At 43.1% G+C, this 20,399-nt stretch overlaps 1 protein-coding gene across 7 annotated transcripts in view; it reads left to right on the top strand.

Moving 5' to 3' along the window:
- Window positions 1-4,809: 4,809 nt before the first annotated feature.
- Window positions 4,810-20,399, top strand: part of EPHA5 (EPH receptor A5) — a 197,042-nt gene continuing 181,452 nt past the window's right edge. For all 7 annotated transcript variants that reach the window (XM_069855466.1, XM_069855464.1, XM_069855461.1 and 4 more), the window contains exon 1: window positions 4,810-4,921. The gene's annotated coding sequence lies outside the window, so the exon portion shown is untranslated. The remainder of the gene's footprint in view (window positions 4,922-20,399) is intronic.

Genomic DNA, 20,399 nt, shown 5'->3' with positions numbered 1-20,399 from the left:
AATGTAATCAAATTAGCCTTTGCACTCTCTCCTGCACTCCATTTTCTGCATTAGAAAATCTCTATAAATCTCTACAAACCCATTTCATTTGTTCCCTTGAATGCTGTTTCCTGGTGTGATTCAAAAAACACCTCAATACGTGCTAAGTAGTGGGTGAGCTGAAAGTACTGCCAGTTGTATCTGCTGCTGCTCTTGGCGCTCACAACCGTGTACTTCCATCTCTGACCTGGATTATTTTGCTGCTCCGCCTCACGCAGATTGGCACATGAAGTGACATACACCGAATCCTCTGGGGCAGGGACCATTCTTTTGCTTACAGATGAACAGTGGGCTTTTAATATCTGGGATCTGGCTTCATGGGGTCATTACAGGTCAGTGAGAGAGGAGAGTAGTGACACAGCATCTGCAAATGAGAGAGTGTGCTGGCAGGTCAGGGGCCTTTGGAAGAACAGTTACCAGGACCGAGGGCTGGTGATGAAGCACTCCAAAATAAAATGCCAAGCTGAAATGTCAAGCTTTCTCTAAGCCTTTTCTGGCTGAAACAAATACTCACATGTTTTTCCCATAGATTTTCATGGATTTGTATCTCATTTCAAGCTGTAAATGAAGTGACCAGACTTTTGTAAGTGCACAGATGCCAGTAGCTCCTGTGTTTTGCGGGAGTGGCAAAACACAGGACAGTGCTAAGACCATACAGTGGCTAGGTTGTGAACTTGCACAGGTTATGCTCTATTTACCATTTGCCCTTTTTCCATCATGCAAATACCAGTTTGTTGATTAACATTTTTCTCCACCCTGAAGTACGAACATTTGAGCGGTGATCAAAAGGCACAATCACTGATACACCTCATCTGGCCAAGGGTTGGCCCACCTGCCAACTTGTCAGACTTGTAGTTGCATTCACGGCGCAAATCCAAATATATGTACTATGCAAAGCTGTTTAGCTGCTCCCAGATTGCTTTTGCTTTTAATACACACTTAATTTTTGAATAGAAGGTAATTTTTCTGTTTCAAAGGGCTTGTGGGAAAAAAAAAATCTAATTGCTAAATTTTATGAGAGTGTTCCTTAAAGGTGTCATGTTCTCCAGCTCTTTTGAAAGAAAATAACTTTTCACAGGAAAATGGAAATGCTTAGATACCTAACTAATTAAACAGTTTGTTGGATTTCAGTGGGGGCCTCTATTCCATTAATGAAATGAAGATGTGGCTTTAGTAGGACTGTTTACACTTAAATTTAAAATATGAAATTGAATCTTCTCTCAGACAGTGGCCCTATTGAATATGGAGATGCAATAAGTGTTATGCCCTTACACTTCAGTAAAGGATAATCACACAGGGAATGGATTTAGTTGGCAGGTTTTGGTTCCTGAAATAATCTGAAAGATGGACTCATTTATTGTTCAAGTGTATCCTGTTGATGATAGGATAAACAGTGTGCTAATGAAATGAATTGGCAATGCAAAATCAGAAATTAAACAAAGGAAGCTACATACATAGGAGGGAAATTAAACTTGGAAGAGTGAGCTTTTGAATATTTAAGTGAAATAATCTGAACTGCACCAAATCAAAAGATTTCTGGTTTAATAAATAGTTTAAAATATGTGCAATAGCTGGCAGCAAATTAGATATGAAGTGGCAAGTTACGTGGGGCAAAGCTGTCATTTCTGTTTCAAATACTATATGCAAATACATTTTAGAGATAGTTGTTTATTATGGCGTAATTATGATTATACTTCTGGGCAAACTGTTAGAGGGAGATGTTGGGAAAACTGGAGGGAGTTTGGAGTATAACAGTATTACAAACACTCTATAGGAATGACTCATGAGAAAAAGATACAAAGGATGAAAAGAGACCTTCACTGGGCGATGTTTGCATAAGTGAAAAGGCATAAATGTAAGGGGCAGAAATTAGTTAATGAGATGAAGGAAGAAAAATTTGAAACTAACACAAAATACAGACTGGATATAGGGAGAAATGGCAAGAGCCCGCGATGGTTTGTGTTCCCGAATAGCCTGCAACTAACACCTTATGATTCTTACAGTGAATTTACTCAAAGTGATAAAAGATACACTCTTTAATGGGAGATAGGAGGGGATCACAACAGGCTGTCCAGCTTCTTTCTGATTACCCATCAAGGAATGCTGGAGCACTTGGCTAAAATTTCTGCCCTCTCTTTAAGAGATACATGGTGCTTTGATGAGGCAGGAGAGAATTCCCTGCTGGAGACTATTAGTAAGATTGGAGGCAAAACCAGGAGGAGACTTGTAGAAGACTGAGTCCCCACCAAATGGGATTCACTAGGCTGCATAAAGTTGCAATATCCTCTGTTTGGGGATAAGGAAATAACCTTTATATAAGGCTGTATTTAGGTTTTTATCAGTACTCAATGATGTCCTGGGAGATGAGGTTGGGACCGTCTTCCTGTGCAACAGCCAGGGTGGAGAAGAAGCCAAAGGTCTTGTAATAAAAGCTGGTTTCCTGCAGGAAAAAAGGCAGCTAGGATGAAAGCTAGAACGTGGTGGCTATTCTTAAATAGCTTATGAATCACATGAAGCTCATCTTGGTGTTTCCTAGAAAATTAAGATGTCACTAACATATCATCTGAAATGCCTCTAAATTATAAGTCTGGCAGTCCAAACAGCAGTTAATGACTGTCAAATAGCAGTGGAAAATCAAGAGCAAACAACAGTTTGACATGAGATTGTGATAAGAGACTTGTTTAGCTACAGCAGTCTTGCCCCTTGGGCAGTGGAGGTTCTCATCTAGCTTGGCCTTTTACTCGTTCTTTGCCATCTGATCCTTTTTACTATGCTAGTAAGGTGCTGTTTCTAATGACATTTCCCTGCATTGGCCTGATTTCTGGGTGGCAAAACTCACCACTCCTTCTACAGATGGCAAAAACCTAGAAATGAGTATACCTCATGGTGCTACTCCCATCCTAGATCTGATGCTGGCCTGGGGTCAGATATTCTCAGCTGTTGTTTAACCCAGCTGAGGATCTGACCATACAGCTTTATGCAGGGGTGGTTTGATGGCAAACTACCGGCTAGCAGGATGTCTGAATAATGAACATATGTAAGCTGATGCATAAAATGCTTTTCATTTGCCAACTTTACTGATATACCTCATGCTGTAAAAGCAAAGCCCCTTCCTTGTCCTCCTGGTGGCAGTAAAAACGTTGGACAGCTTGAGGCAGAAAAACCTCACACAAAAGGGGCAAAGACTTTTGAAAATAATATGCATGTACAGTTCAAGACTATGTTTATATTTTGGCAAACACTGAGATTTGTATATGGTACCAAGCACACAGAGAAATACGTTGTCCGACTACTTATGAATAAAAAACAAGCAGTGGCAGTGTCAAGAGATGTGCTATTGGCAGTTCACCACTGGGTATTCTGTAATTTCAGTTGCATATTGTTTGGAACCCTGGTCTTAAGCCTTGCCCCCCTGGAGAAAGAGCCTTTTGCAGGTGCTCAGCCTTCAGTTATTGCTTTTATCTCGGCAGCAGAGTGAAATGAAGGAGGCAGTACAAAGTGAGAAGGGTTTTGGTTGGCCTTGACTTGCTGCTAGTGCACCTGCAAGGCTGGGGTTTGTCTTTATCTGGAGGTAGTTCTCTCAGGGGAGGAACTGATGTGGGTGAATAAACCTCTGGGAATTGACTTCTTATACTTTTGGGATTTATTTATTTTATTTTTTAGGAAGATGAAGTGGGTGACAACTAGGGCTCTGAGGGTTAAAGGACCTCAGTGAAAACTTCTGTGAAACTAGTTGTCAGCGCTGCATTCAAAGCTATGCTCTGGTGGTGATCTCAGGTAAAACACACCTGAAAAATTATCTTTCTATTGGCTCCATTGTGGAGTTTCTGGCATTTTTGTTCTCCTGGAAGGGGACGACCCTTCCACTCAGGCTTGCCCACCCAGTGAAGTTGCAGCTTCCCTGGCTCTGTGGGTTGAGGGGAAAGGAAGATTTTGGGACCGCGACCCGCGGCAACTTCAGGGAGCACTGGGGCTTCCCATTCTGGTACTGAAAATGCCAGCAAATCAACTCTCTAAGACTCATTTTGGAGTTTTAGAAAGTAAGCGTCCTTTGTCAGGCCTGGGAAACGTGAAGGAGTGATCGCCATCAATCTTGCAGGAAGACAAAAGCTGGCTACAGAATGCATTTCCCGCTTACATGCATATGGATGAACTTTCCCAGAAATCTTATGCATATTGTATTACTTTCCAAGGTATAGTTTTAATGTAGCTATGAACTTTGCAACATTCAAAACTCTCGTGGATGCGGAGCTGGCTCCAGCTCTGCCTGACCTCGCATTTGTGATGGGGAACCTCTGTGAACACAGGGGACTGCAGGAGAAGAGACACCAGTTCAGCACAGATCAGACCGAACACCAGACGTTATCATCTCCAAAGAACAAACCGTGTCGGGAAAAAATACCGTTTACAAGAAAACCCGCTGTCGGAGGGGCATTCCGTCTGGCGTTCAAGGAATGGAATTACTTGGACGAAACTCAACTCCGCTTTGGCTTAAATCAAAGACACCGCACTCCTTGTAACGGGACCCGCTTCTCTCACCGCTGCCGCCTGCTCCCGGGGGTTCCCGGGGCGGCGGGGGCCGGCGGCGGGTCCGCCCCGTCGGGGGCGTCTCCGCGGCGGCGCGGGGCCACCTCCCCCGTCCCCGCCCCGCGGCTCGCCCAGTCGCGCCGGCGGCCGGACGGGAGCGGAGCGGAGCGGCGGCGCCAGCCCCGTCCCGAGCCCGGCCGGGGGAGCGGCGGCGGCGGGATGGGGCCGCGGGGCGGTGGCGGCTGCGCCCGCCGCGCCGGGCCGCCCGCTCCCGGTTGGACCCGCCTGGCGCTGCCGCTGCTGCTGCTGCTGAGCGCCGCGCTCCGGAGCCTGCTGGCCAGCCCCGGCAGCGAGGGTGAGCGGAGACCCCGGGGCGCTGCGCCGGCTTGGGGGGCCGGGAGAGCGGGCGAGGCTGGGCGGGGGGGCGTTCGCACAGGTGCTTCGGCGGGTGTTGCGGGGTTTTTTTTTCTTTTTGGTGGGGGGGAGGTGGTGCTGTCAGAGGTGTCTTAGCACCGGGGCGTTTGCGCGGCTGTTTCCTAGCGGGCTGCACCGGGGGAGTTGAACAGGAGCATCCTGGCCCGCCGGGTCGTAGGGCTCTGAGCGGGCGAGGATGCAGGATGGGATGCGTGGGCTGAGGATGCGGAGTGGGATGCGCGGGGCGAGGATGCGGGGTGGGATGCGCGGGCTGAGGATGCGGAGTGGGATGCGCGGGGCGAGGATGCGGGGTGGGATGCGCGGGCTGAGGATGCGGAGTGGGATGCACGGGGCGAGGATGCAGGATGGGATGCGCGGGCTGAGGATGGGATGCGCGGGCTGAGGATGCGGAGTGGGATGCGCGGGGCGAGGATGCGGAGTGGGATGCGCGGGGCGAGGATGCGGGGTGGGATGCGCGGGACAAGGGTGCGCGGCTCTGCGCGGGGCAAGGATGCGCGCAGGCGGAGCGAGAGCGGGAGTGTGGGGCCGGGGAGGCTCCCGGTGAGGAGCACTGGCCGCAGTGCGCTTACTTCGTGCCTTAAAACGCGGCTGTAAAAAGGAGGGGAAGCCGCAGACGTGCCGCTACTTCACCGGCCGCGCTGCGGGACTGTTTCTTTCTTCCTTTTTTTTTTTTTTAATCTATCTCTCTATCTCTCTGTCTCTCTATCTCTCTATACACGTTTAACCTCTGTGAGGCCAGTAGCCAAAAGATTCGTCCAGCCACCTTGTTTGGCAAGCTCTTTCCAGGCGTTCAAACCGCACTGGTTCGTTTTTTTTTCCTCCATACGTGGTGTGGGCACTGCTTGGGGCTTTTTATTATTATTTTTGGATCCGCGGGCAGGCTGTAATGTGAAAGCAACGAGTAGAGAAGTTCAGCACCTGAAGGAGATGCCAGCTGCTCGTAGCAGGCTGGTTTTTGCGATGCACTGTAATTATTTGTGAACCTCCCTTAAAGGGAGAAGGTATGAAGGGACTGGTGAAGGAGAACTGTACCAGAATTTCAAAGATGTGGCCTGAGGTAACCAGCTAGCTGTAATTTCTTTTAGAAAGCAGCAATAACGTTTTCTTGAAATAAATATAAAAAAAAAAGTGAAGAGGAAGGGGAAAATGCTGATCCTCTGTATATGAAGACATCAAATGTTCGGGAAGTGCATTGGTTTTTTGGGGATGATCGAAATGGCTTTGGCTTTGCCTTGTTAAGATAACATCGGACCCAATCCTTCTGCTCTCACGGGTTCAGATGATTTCACCTGTGGGAAGAGTGCTGGGAGTTCCCGTGGCACTGGGAAAAGGGCTCTTCAAAGGACTCTCCCTGTTCCTCACCCGATCCTTGGGAGGCACGCTGTTGCTCTGCCCAGATGCTTTGCTGGGAGACCAGCAGGTGCTCTGAGCTGTGTCTTGGTCATCATTGCCGGTTCTTGGACAGTGGTTCTGGAGTCAATGGGACCGGGCACCGGGTGTATGGGTGTCTCTGTACAAATAGGCAGCTGCAGAATAGGACTTTTACACAATAGGGAGCGTTACTAGAAAGAGTTAATGCTGTGTAGCAAATGGGTTTAGGATAGTCTTTACAGGGAGATTGCAGAGGAATATTACGGTAATGATCAGCAGCACTAGTGCTTGCTTCATGGTCTCCCCTTACTTTTGTGACTTCTGTAGAATTCTTGTCTCTTCAGTAAATGCAAAGGTAAAAGACTGCTCGTAGGAGGGGTCTGACTGCGGACCTGAACTTATTCAATAACTGCTATCCTTTGCTGCTAGGAGATTTATTTGTAAACAAGCATTATTTGACAAGTGCTTCTCACAGCATGTCTCCTTTGCCAATTACTACTGAACAGCTCCGCTTCTGGGAATAGCTCTCCCTGCAGTACGTGAAGCCTAATGCATGAGAAACCTCAGCCGCTCAAGTCCGCCTGCCTAGCCCTATGCTGCTGACACTTGTCACCCATTTGGGTTTGAAAAGTTCAGTTTGGCTGCTTCTGGGCTCTGATGAGGGATCCTCCTGTGGGGTTAGTTGTCATATTCAGCTGATTGGGAACTTTACTTTTGGCCAGATGAAGGTAGCCATCTTAGACCCGTGAATAATATTTCTTGAAGTTCGTGGTATTCGTTCTTCTGGGTTTTAATTTTATTATCCTTTACCCTACACTCCGTGGTTAAATAACTAGCTGATACTCTGTGCCTTGTAGGTATGTAGTATATATGTAGTTGCATAGAGGATGACAAGGTCTCGTAATTTTTTTCCTTTAACCCTGCGTCATATATTTTTGTTTTTCAAAATCTTACTGTTACAGACAGTGACTTTGTAGGATAAAGTATATGCAATTAACAGTTCACAGTGCATGATTTTCTGTTTTACCCTTTGCAGGAAGGGTGCTTAGGGGGAAATACTTTAAAAAGCTAGGTTAAGATTTAGAGGAAAAAAAGTAAATTCAGTATTTAGGTTCCTTAGCATGGAAATAGCTTTTTGCAGAGGCAGCTGAGTTTCAGAAGCTCCTGCTATTATTATGGGGAAGTATCAAGTGCCCAGCCTGTATCATAAACCTGGTCACCTTCACAGGTATCACCAGTTATAGATTGAAGGATATACATCGGGAAAATGGAATTATTCCGCTGCCATGATTTTCCTATACTAGGAAAATAAAACAGATTTTTATTTCAGTCACTTTTTCTTAGTTTATATACTAAAAGCAAAATGTGTATGGAAGGGAGGAAGGCTTAATGCTATTTCATGCGTTTTCATATTGTTTAGCCATTATTTTTAACTCCTGGGAAGAGTTTGTTGATTAGAACCGGAGGTTTCTTTCTTCTCTTTGACTGTTCTTACAAATTCAGAAATTTAGTCACAAAGGAAACATTTCAAAGAGTATACTGAAAGTGTTACACGGTTTTGTAGTGCTGGTATTTCAAAAGAACATCATTACTTTAAAATACATTCCCTGTGACAATAGGGTGTGAGAGGCAGCCCTGCAGTCTGTGACTAGGTTTCCTGCACCTCTTTGAGTTTAAAAATGCATGTGTTTTAAATCTTTCTGTTGTAAGTACTAGGGTTTGGGAAGTGGCTTATATAAATTGTGTAAAACACAGAATAAAATGAATGAAGGAATTGTTTAAAGATCTCCCCTCCACTGTAAAGTTGTGATTTGTTACGCATCGCCTGTGGGCTTGGATTGGTTTGCAGATCTCATTTGAACTTCACCCAGATGACCTTAAAAAGTGTCATGTGAGCAAGTGAAAGGAACAGAGTACATTGCAACTGATGGATTGTAACAAAGTAACTCCTTACTTGCCATAATTGTCATTACATACAAAATATATTTCATTTTAGGGCTTATCAGCAGAAATGCTGAGGTGACAGTGCTATAACTGTAACAGAGTGTATTGTTAAATACGGTTTGAAATAGTAGCATTGACTTAAATAGACAGCAGTGAGACACAATAACAGTCTGACTTTCAGATGTATTTGTTTTAATACAAGAAGGATATTCTTTAGTTATGAGCTCCTGTGTTTGGTCCTCTTTCCCTTAATTCTTCTAGGGTTTTTTGAAGCTCCCTTAATCTTAATGTATCATTTTTTAATTTGAATGAATCAATGTATGCAATTACAAGGGTGGATCTGGTGCAGGCAAAAATAAAGGAAGGTTGTAATTTGCAGATTATTCATACTAGAGCCTGGAATAAGCCTACCTGTTCTTCACGTATTGAATTGTGTGTGTTGTTTCATGCTGACACATAATTTCTGTGTCATGGTGCACTGGATAAATGCCTGTTTAGGTATAACATCACAATAATTATTTTTAATCAGTGATTGAAGTCTTTTTCAAGGGTGTTTTCCGTGTTTAGTAGAAGCAGGTGTGAAAATAGTCTTAATTTTCCTATCAGTGAATTCCAGTTAGTCTAATGCGTTGGATAAAAACACACACAATCAGAACGTTTTGCTTATTAGGTCACTTTTAGCAGCGTGGCTTTGTATATCATACATTCACACAGCTATTGCATTTTGTGTAATTCTGTCTGTATTAAGTACTGCTAGCAGGCATATACCTTGTGTTTGCAGAAAAGGTACGTTTGGACACATTTCACTCTGCTCACTGTGCTATGTAAGGAGGCTTTGAGGAGGTATCTGTTCTTAATTTTGTGTATTGGAATGGTTCCCCATGTGTTCTTCATGACAGCAGAGCCCGCCTCAGTGCCGAGTGTTTATTTTACTCACAGGAGTAATCCCATTAACTTTTAAATTTACTGCAGTGGAATTACTGGTATGAGGAAGGACAGCTCATGTCTAATGGTCTTTTTGGGATCCGTCTGATGCGTGATGTGTAGCTTTTCGAGAGGTTTAGAATGACTCAATCATGGTTTTAAAATGGAAGCAACTATCCTTTTGACAGTAAAACAACATTTGAAATGCAGCACTTTTAAGTATACGACTAAAAGCATTGCTGCCTAATGACAATTTTTTTTTTAAAAAGGGGAGTAAACAATAGCAAAGATTGACTCCAAGGTATTACCCGTTTCTTTTTTATGCTTATCTTAAAAATTGCAATAAATACTGGAAAATGGGCAAGCTGTCTTAAAGGAAACCAGTGAACCACTGACAGACTGCCTGTTTGTAATATTGTAAATGTTGACAGCATATTTTAATGTATAAAGCTCCTATTTCCACATCAATTTGCAGATGGCTAAACTGGCAGCTACCATGGGAGAAAGGGAAGAGTTATTTGGCTTGTCTGACAGCTTCTTCCCCCTCCAGTGTTAACTCTCCCGTCATTACCAAACTTCTTAGCTCTAGTATACAGTCCATCTCTGTATCTGCTGTTCTCTTTCTGTTAAATAAGAAAACAGAATGTCACCTGTGAAGAAATGTTTATTCTCTGCACTAAAATACAAAGGGATCTGCAGCAGGCTCAGCGGGAGTGGGTTTTCTTAAAATCTAGCAGAAATTGCAAAGCCAGGACAGTTTATTATGTGGTATCCTGTTCTCTCATCTCACCAGTTTTACACTTTATTGTTCTGAGGATTTCTTTGCTGCTTCTGCAGGAATCTTTGTTTCCAGCACAGTCTGAGTGAGTGCAGAGCCCTTGACCCAGGAAAAGTCCAGCTGAGATTGCTCAGCTGAGCCATGGGGTTTGGACCTTATCGACTAGCAGCGAATGGTGGCTGTTAGATCCCCTTAGTCTCTTTCTTCGAGCTACATTTTTAGTGGTTTGTTCCTGGAAGTGTGCACATATATATATTCTTGAATAGGCACAAGCTTTAAACATTGCTTAGGGATGTCAGGGGAGTGAGACCCTGCCCCAAAATGAAAAGAAAACAAACCTTTTGGATTTTTTTTTTTTAAATTTTTCTCACTTTCTCTTTAGGAAATAAATCTAAATCCCTACGTGGCTCAAGGATTAAATGAGATGTGAAAAAACCAAATGCACAAAGGCTGGTCACTTCTTTGAAGCAGTGAATTTCCTTGTTATTAAGTGCTCACTTCTATAAAGGGAAGAGTATTCAGTGCAGCTCTTCAGCAGATACTGAGCCTGCCATCCACGAAAAAGGGGTTTTTTTCTTAAAAAAGAAAATCTTGTGCTTACAGTAAAGCATCTAAACACAGGCTTGAAATATCTGTCATAAGTGCACCTTTTTCACTGACCGTAAGTGCGGATGAGAGATGGGCCTCATTTCAACCAGGATGGACTTAAGACAGGTATTTTTCTTTTCTCAGAGAATGTTGCAGAAATACTGCGCTAATGATTGCATTGGAATAAACATTTTTTTTATATAACTTACTCTTTATTAAACTAATTTTCTCTGATCTCTGCTGTAAAATTGCTGTGAATTTTAAAAGCCAGTATAGAATCCTTTTTTTTTTCCCTTTGAAAATATATTTTATTCTTATGATGTCCTTGTTTTTTGGCTCAGGCAGAACTGAGAGATCCTGTTCTGTTCACATACTGTCTGTTACTCATTGTGCTCTGTGATTGGCTGGACATTGAGGTGACAGGTTTAGCTGAGGTGGAAGTGTTTGCTGCCCCAGTTGCTTTCACAGCCAGCTGTATTGGCAAGCTTGAGCACTGGCCTTCAGCAGCTTAGGTCTCTCTAGAATTTGTTGCCCTTTTAGTTATCTCTTTGACCTATTATAACTCTTACAGTCTCAGTTTTGGTATTTGCTATGGTTTTGGTCAATGCACTATCTGAGCCTTTCCAAAGGTTTAATGCTCTTATCTTCTTGGAGGCAGAAAGCAATTATCCCTTTCTTCTGCAAGGAAGCTAGTCAGGAGGGGACGATCAGGAGGAAATATAAGCACTGTGATTCACAGCACTGGACTTCTGAGTTTGGAAGGTGGGAGGTGATGGGTGGCTGTTTGCAGATGTCCAGTGACATGTTGCCTGCTGTAGGCAAGGGTGCTGGTACCTGCAGGTTGCCCTGGATTGTGCCCTGGAGGTGTCAATGCAGGGAAGCACCCTCCCCTCTTCCATGCAATTTAAGTTGTAAAAGAGGTGTGTTAAGAGGATTTTGACCAGGTAGAGGTGCCCAGGTGACCACTAGCTGGAAGGATGAGAGATGCCTCTTGGAGATGGTGATGGGGCATGTACTATCAAAGCAGATCAAGGAACACCTCAGTGAGCTGGTCTGGCAGCCCTGAGGCAGAAGGTGATTCCTGCCTGTTGTCTTCCCACTGGCAAGCTCTTGAACTTCAGCAGAGGTCAGCTCCTGAGCAGACAGTGCCTTGGACGGTGGAGGGGAGGGGAGCTTCTATGTTTAGGTGGTAGCAGGTATTGAGCCTGTAGAAGAAAGGGTAGGACTGGGCTTGCAGACTTTCATGCCAGCTACTTAATTTTGGTGCAGATGGAAGTTCTGAAGTGTCTTATGAAAGTATTAACTCCTGGATTCTCTAACTTGGATCACTTAATGTTAGAAAGAGGTCAGAACAACCAGTTGGAATGTTTTACTTCTCTGACGGGATAGAGAAACACCTGAGAGGAAATTAATTCAGCATCAGTAATGTGCATTTCATAATGTCTCTGGCTAGATTTCTATAATTTTTTAACTATACTGCATGTCTTAAACCATGTTACTTGGGGAAACTATCTGCATGCTTGCCTTTGTTAGTTAATTTCTCAAAAAAATCTGACATTTTGGTTTATTCATCTTTGCTTTACTAATATTCACATGCAGTTTATTCCTAAAATGTGTTAACAATGCTTTGTTCCCACTAGCAACCTCCACCCTCTTGCTTCAACAGAAACACAAAAGATAAACTGTCAACCCCCCTGAAAAGCCAGGAAATCATCTTAAACTTTTTTTTTTTTTTGCTCCTCAATGCTATCTAAGCGTTATGTCAATTCCATTTTTTTTCTCTACTTGAGTGAACTCAGTGGCAGCAGAGAGGTCATTATTGTCAACAGGAAGGCTTTATTGGCACTGGACAGTGAGGTCTTGCAAGTCCACTCGTAGTGAAAGCTGACAGCTTTGACAGCTCTCTATGTGTCTGTGCCAGTTTTCTTTCCTTTTGTTAAGTTCAGTTATACACATTACAGAATTTGCCTGTATCTTTTATGATGCCTTTTAGGAACAGTAATCACATTGCTTCTAGTTGGTAATGCACCGATTTAGGGAATTTAGGTGGGATTTCATCTTGACGCTGCCAAATTGCACTGGGAAGCTCTTAAGATTTTAGGGCTTGACTTTATGTAAGTGCTTAATAAATAAGGAGCTTGCTTTACGTGGGGTCTTAAAGCAAGATGACTGGCTGCCTCCTTCAAACGTTTGTGGGTATCACAGGTCTGCAGGCAGCACTGATACTTTGTTTCTTCATGCAGGCTGGTTGTTGGGTTGCTGTTTGCAGATGCTGGTTATATCTTGCCTTCAGTGGAAAGTCTTTCATTCTTAATGGCAAAGTGATACTTGCCCAGGTGGTTTCCTCACAAGATATGTGCTGCATCCAGCTCAAAGACCTGCTGTTGTGTTGGTACAGCATTGTTTCCAGTGGATCTTCTGAATGGTGTTCAAAGCATTTTACTGACTTTCTTCACAGTAAATAATTCCTTTTCAATTAAATGGTGATTTTGGTGGGAATCAAAGTGTTTACCATTAAAATAGCAAATCATACAGGAGTTCTTAAGTTTCCAGGCACTTTGGTGTCAAGCCAATAATCTCCTGGTAGCCTCTGCTTTTAAGTTATCTAGGGTAGGAAGAACAAATGACCACATCTTGTCTTAAATGCAACTCCTTGTGAGGAAAAAAATTGCAGTTTCCTATTTGGGTTAGTGGGTCTGGTTATCAAAGTGAGCTTTTAATCCCGATCCCTGCAGCTACGGCTGGTGCTGAGCCTGCTGGGTGAAAAATGCAGCCAAGCCAAAGAACTTTGTCAAAGGGCAATATCACACCCCTCGTAAACAGTGTATTCAAACAAATTACAGACATAATGCAGAAATTACTGGATAAAATTCTCTGGCTCATGTTATGATTGCAATGTCCATCTGGCCTTGAAAACCTATGAATCTATGGTGCAGATTGTGATGTTTTGGCTCTTGCTATAAAAAGGAATCACAAGGAAAGTAAAAGCAGAATGAAGCCAACGTAATAAAATAAAAATCTGCAGTTAATATTACTTTGCAAGTTCATTAAGTAGTGTATATTTTCTTCCTCCAGTGGGCTATAAATAATAGGTACTGCTGTGCCTTGCACTCTGCTGTAGCTGGTTTCCACTGATGGAAATATTTCTGAGGTTCTTGCCTGTGTGTTTAGTTTTTTTTTTTGTCCCAACTCAGTGTAGCTAATTAATACAAAACATCTGTTCCCTGATCACTTTGATTTCTTTTGAGAGTTTATTTTTTCATTTGCTTTTGCTTTCTTGGATTATTTTTGCTTGTCACTTGTTGGAGTGCCTTGGATTTATACTTTTTGAAGAAATACTTGGCTCAACAGGGAAAACAGTTGTGAAATGAATGGCAACAATACTGCAACAAAGCCAGTGAAGATTTATGAAGCAGGAAAACCTTGACTCATGATGATGAAGAGTCATTTTCAGTCAGTGTGTCTTGGTAGTGCTGTGAACTCCAGGACTGTAGGAGGAAGGATGGGGAGGTTTGCAGTGTAAGGAGAAACCAGCTCTATTAATGACGATGCCATTGACAGCTATGCCCCCTGCCCTGGGAAGGAGGAGGCAGACGGAGGCATGAAGCTTGGTAGAAAGCCTGTGATGCTGTTCAGGAGACTTCCTGATGAGGGTTTGGTGCAGAACACTGCCGTTCCATCTTATCATGCACTTTGACCCCCATCCAACAGAGCATTTCACCTCGTGCTTAATTGGAAATGTGGTAGTATTCCCAGGGCAGGTTTCTCACAAGATTTTCAAATGTGGTTGCTCCCACGAGCTATGAATATTGGGTCAGAGCTGGGCTACCTTGATGTAGCTCTGACCTTTCCATAGGTGTCTGTGCGCTGTGGAGTGCAAAGCAGACCGGGAGCTTCAAGAGGATGTAGGAGCACTTGATTCACACATTTTTTTCATATAGGAGTTCAGGTTCGGGTTACCCAAAACAATGTTCAGTTCTTGTTCAATTTCTGACACGTGTCTTAAAGCACGGTTTTGATTCAGTTGTTAAAGCCAAAATATTTTGATTCATATGTTATTGTTTTAACATATGCCAGTTTAGAAACCATTTGGCATTTTGAAATATTTATGCAGGCTTTAAGGAAGTTTTCTTTACTTTTGTTTTGTAATGGAAACTGTAGTTATAGGGTACTGGTTTGGTCAAAGATGATGTTCTTTTCTTCCTGCTTTAGGTGTATTTTAGTGAAATTAAAAAAAAAAATATGGCTTGACAGCTTCATGGCATTAACTCCATTAACTTCTGCTATCTTGACCATTTTGCCTGTTCTTGCTCTACTTACCAGGATAAACTTTGGTAGAGCATACCCTGTGGTAAGCCTTAGCTTGCAAATGATATTGCTGAAGAGCAGAACTGCTCCAGTGTATAAGGCTTTATTGGAAATCAGCTCAGAAGAGTTCAGTCTTTCTTATGTCTGCAGAGACTTTGCCCCAGTGTGAGCAATGAAGGCTTTTCTGAAAGATGCTTAGGTGTTGAAATGGCAGGAGGATGTATGGCTGTTAGGATATAAAAGACTCCGAATTTTAGTCTGTTGGTGGGGGATTTTTCTTTTTGCTAGCTCCTTTTTTTTTCCCATTTGAAATTTCAGTGAAGAAAATGAAGCTGCTCCAGCTGATCGTGCTCAAGACCAGAGCCAGAGGAGCTATCTTTTTTTCTGTGGTGTGACAAAAAAAAAATAAAAATCCATGGATCAGTGGTTTCTATTTCAAGCGCTGTGCCATCATGACAGACCTGTCCTGTTTCCATCTGGGCAAGCTAATGCTGCCACATGGCACTGTTTTAGGTGTCTGTCAGATGGGGTACTCTGCAGTGTAGGCAGCAATGTTGGTCTAGGTCAATGTTGAATGCTGTCAGCCCTGGCATTTATTGTGCTTCTTTCCAGCCACAATCCCTGTGTAGCCATAGTGAAGGTACTAAATGCTGTCTGTATGAACGTGGTGGGGACATTTGAGTAAAAAGCAGTGTCTAATCTCCCTGACAGATTTCTGAGTGACAAAACATTATTAATTCAGTAGCTAGAGTTCAAAGTAAAGGTTTAGATCACTTCTGTTTTTATCCTAACTTGATTGCTCACCAGCAGTAACTAGCCTGTCTGAGAACAAGAGTGCATGCAAATTCCCCGGGCTATTATTCTGTACTAAAAAAGTAAAAAAAAAATAAAATAAATAAATGGCTGTGGTATGACTTTAGACTTAATCATCATTTATCCTACCCTGAGGGCATGGAAGTTAATGATGATATAGATCTGTGTGGTTTTCTGTTCCCCTTGACTGAGCATTAGAAATAATTAGGGCTTGTGGGATGGAGGCACTCATGGTGGAGACGTGCAGAAAACATTTTTGAATGTGTGCATGCACCTCTTCCAAGCTTGCTGGCAAAGATACAGGTGCTAAGAGTGGGCTCTGAGGTTTCTTGCTTGCTCATTGAGACATAGCTAGCTGGTGCAGAGGAGAAAGGAAATGGGAATACATGAGTTCTGCTGTTACTTTGGAGCCTTTTAAGGTTATGGACCAAGCAGAGTTGATAATGATTTCTGGAGAGATTTCTTCAGTAAGTTAAGCTCTCCTGCATCCCAGCAGTGGCTGAGAACCGCCCTGGATTATGCTTGTGGAGGCGCTGGGGCTCTTTCAGGAGTCCTAAGCTGTATAGGAACTGATACTAGACCTCTTGAAGCGTGGAAGCCTTAAGCACTAAAGTTGGAGGTTTTCCTGAATTGCATCTTTCAGTTATCTAAGTGTTTGGGTTAGTTGGCTATTAGACAGCCATGGCCAAATACATGCTGATGGTCATCACAGTTTGGAAGGGGAGGAACTAGTTCTGCAGCTGTGAAGACCACCTCTAGTCTCTTTCTCTGTCTTGCTGTGGGTCAAACCAGAGACAGTTTCAGGGTTTTTTTTATTCAGGCGCAGAAAAGCTTCATCTCTTCCCAAGTAGCCACATGGTGAGATAAGGAAGCATCTGTTTGGGATGGTGACACTCCTTCTGTAAAGTCTCTGCTAAAATAGTTTCTTCCATGTTGTAGATACATACTTGAGCTGTTGTTTGCCCACTGTTTCTTCCTCAGCCTGGCCCATCTGCAGGTTTTTGATGAAAGCCATTTCAACAAAAATCATGTTCCTGCCAGACTGGAAGATGGTGGCAAGAGAGGTGGTGCTGAGGCCTGGATGGACCTGAGTAGTGGGAGCATGGGCTGGTGGCTGCTCCAGCAGTGCAGGGTGGGAAGGCTGTCAGAGGGATCACCCCAGAGCTGTTGGTAGCACTGTACCCTGTGTGGGGAGCTCCTGCAGCTGGGCCATTGGAGAGGGGATGCTGGGGCTCTGGCCTGGTTTGAGGCTGAATCAGGGTGGGGTTGGGATGTAGCAATGCTGCAAGTGAAGGACGGATATACTGGAAATGACTGGGTTAGGGTGGTGATGGAAAATGCAGATAACTTGTATCTGGATAGTGCAGTGGCATTTTGTGTTTATATTAGAGTTTTGGGGATTCTCAAAGCAAAAAGTCCACAGGACAGTCAGTCTACTGTGCCTTTGCAGCCCCTCGAGCTGCCTGAGCTGTGCTAGGAGCCTCTCTGATCTCCAGAGCAGCCCAGGCACAGGAGGAGCTCAAACTCACTTGTGGCTTTTGTCTTCCTGGAATGTGAACGTTGGGTTATTGTGGCAGCTGCCAAAACATGTATCTTGTCCTCGCCTATTTATTTTACTCTATGCAGAATTCTACTAAAATAAGGGAGAAATTAAATCTTTTCTAACTGGAGATTTAGTATTCATCTCTGCTGGCTGACTCGCTGGTAGGAAGATTCCCACTGGCTTGAATTAGAATTGAATGGGTTGTATTATCTTTTCATATGCAGAAAATTATTTTGAAATTGAAGTTAATAACAGTAATTTAAAAATTGTAATTGATAGAAAGATAATACAATATTTTGTTGTATCATGTTCTTTCTATGATCTGATATTTGAATAAGAGCTTTTTTTTCCTGCCTTTTTTTTTTGCCTTAATTAGCATGTCATGAAGAAGTTTGTGGCATCAAACACACTGTGTGATTGCATTCATTAGTAGCATCTCCAGGATAAGTTTTAATTAAGTTGTACAATGTAGATCTATACTTTTACTTCCATTGCAACTTAAGAGAGGAATATACTGTCTGCACAGTTTAATTACAGTGGAAGGAATGGAAGGAATTTGGGTAAACCTGCTAATTTGGCAAACGCATTCCCTTCTCTTGTTTTTCTTAAATAGTATGCAGTTACCATATGGCACAATTTATGTGTCCTATTTTGAAGAATATTTTAAGATCATCCATTTTATCCCATTAAAATGAAAATGCAGCATGGTTCAGGAGCACTTGGGTACTGGTGCTTGACTTCAGCTGGAGTGAGAGACTTTAATGAACAGACTTCAGGATGGGAAAGGATGACCATCACTGGGTGACATATCTAATGGTAAATGATAGCAGTACTTTTATTTTGCTTAAGCTATAGGGTGGAAAGCCACTTAATTTTATGTTTACTTACTGTGGATGTAGTTCAGTGTAGTCTGAGTATTGCTTCCACCAAATGTCCTGTAGTTCAGTAGCGTTTGCCAGCTCCCAGCTGTTCTCTGTTTTGGCAGGAGAAAGCAGTGTGGGCATAAAACCCCTGAGCTACCAATGTTTTTGCTCAACATCACAAAAATATACTTGACTAGGCAGAACATCTGCATGCCTTATGATAATCTGCTGCATTAATACTGGCATATATTGTGAAAATGTCTGGATATCTATTTTAAGATAAATCCTCTCTCATTGCCTCTCATTGTGGTTTTGTGTTTTGGGCCATTTTTGTGTACAAGGGGCTTCAGTACAATGATTAAGACCAAACTGAGTCAGAGAATTTAGGCTTTTTTAAACTAAATCTGTTTTTTAATCTGAATTTGTTTTTAAAATATTCCTTAAGTTTTTGAAGGAGCATGCCTTTTGGTATAGTATACTTCTGGCTTTTCTTACTGTGCCTTTGTAATCCTGATATCCAAGATAGTCCGTTGGCAGTATTTTTAATTTTGTCCATGGTGCCCTGCAGTGGAATGACATAGGCTGGTGTAAGAAAGGGTCTGTAGGCCACATAGGTGTTTGCCCTGGTATATTTGCCTGAGCAGAGACAATAAATCAGCCTGATACGAGTACTAGGTGTGAGGGTTATGATACTCACACCCTTTATACTTCTGCATGCAACCTATTTGTTTCTCTTTTCTAGCAATCTTGAAGTACCTACATGGTTGGTATTGAAAGAGTGAGCACAAAGCTGCCTCCACCGGTTTCAAGCTTATTCTTGGGCTAGGTCATAAGGGGCTGGGAAGTCTTGAAAGTCCAAGTGTGAAAACGTCCAGTGGGAATTTTAAAGAGCACATAACATGGAGATCAGGAATTGAAGACCCAGGGAAATCACTTCCTTTTCAGGAGGGACATGAGTACAAAATGTGAGATATTAAGCAGACCAATATACTGTGAAGTGAGTGTTGTAATCAAAGAGAAGGAAATTGTGGGCATTTATAGTAGAAGAAAGTTCCTCCTCTGCTGAGATTTTTGGATGACAGCTGCTGATTTAGAGACAAGCTTTTAACTTGGAGATTTAAAGCCTTGGGTACAGGAGGTTAAAGCTTGGCACCAGAAGATGCTGTAGTTTTCTGCATCTGAGTTACCTCTGTGTGTATTTAATTACTTCACACTTTTCACTCAGTATTTCAGGTAATATGAGAGGAAAGAATGCTTTAAGTTTGGGAATAGTTTTTTTTGTCGTGTAATGTAAATTGTTGATTGTTTATGTGACTTGAAGCTACCCTGAATTTTTGTGTGTAGGTAAAAAGAAATCCCTTGGGTATCTTACAATGACGTTGTCAAGAACTTGGGGAAAAATACGGGAAAGGGAGAAAAGAATAGGTTCCTGTTAACAGTAATACTGTAGTACTTGCACATAACATACTTTAAAAATGGAATTAATGATAGTCAGAAAAGTTTGCATGTTGTTTCTTTTTTCATTTTTATAGAATCATAGAATCACCAGGTTGGAAAAGACCTCTTGGATCATTGAGTGCAACCATTCCTATCTGCCACTAAACCATGGCCCTGAGCACCTCATCTATCCATCTTTTAAACACCTCCAGGGGTGGTAACTCAACCACCTCCCTGGGCAGCTTGTGCCAGTACCCAATGACCCTTTCCATGAAAAATTTCTTTCTGATACCTAGTCTGAAACTCCTCTGGTATACCTTGAGGCCATTCCCTCTTGTCCTGTCCCCTGTCACTTGGGAGAAGAGGCCAGCTCCCTCCTCTCCACAACCTCCTTTCAGGTAGCTGTAGAGAGCAATGAGGTCTCCCCTCAGCCTCCTCTTCTCCAGGCTAAACAACCCCAGTTCCCTCAGCCGCTCCTCATAAGGCCTGTTCTTCAGCCCCCTCACCAACTTCGTTGCTCTTCTCTGGACTCACTCCAGAGTCTCAACATCCTTCTAGTGGTGAGGGGCCCAGAAATGAACACAGTATTTGAGGTGTGGTCTCACCAGTGCAGAATAACCTCCCTGGACCTGCTGGTCATGCCGTTTCTGATACAAGCCAAGATGCCATTGGTTTTCTTGGCCACCTGGGCACACTGCTGGCTCGTGTTCAGCTGGCTGTCAATCAACACCTCCAGTTCTTTCTCTGCCAGGCAGCTTTCTAGCCACTCTTCCCCTGGTCTGTAGCCCTGCACGGGCCTTATCTCAAGGACCTGAGAAAAGAATATATG

This window comes from Phaenicophaeus curvirostris, chromosome 4 (genome assembly GCF_032191515.1).
Source record: "Phaenicophaeus curvirostris isolate KB17595 chromosome 4, BPBGC_Pcur_1.0, whole genome shotgun sequence".
NCBI classification, from domain to species: Eukaryota; Metazoa; Chordata; class Aves; order Cuculiformes; family Cuculidae; genus Phaenicophaeus; species Phaenicophaeus curvirostris.
The sequence above is the reverse complement of the archived record's forward strand: the minus strand, read 5'-3'. Positions and strand labels throughout refer to the sequence as shown.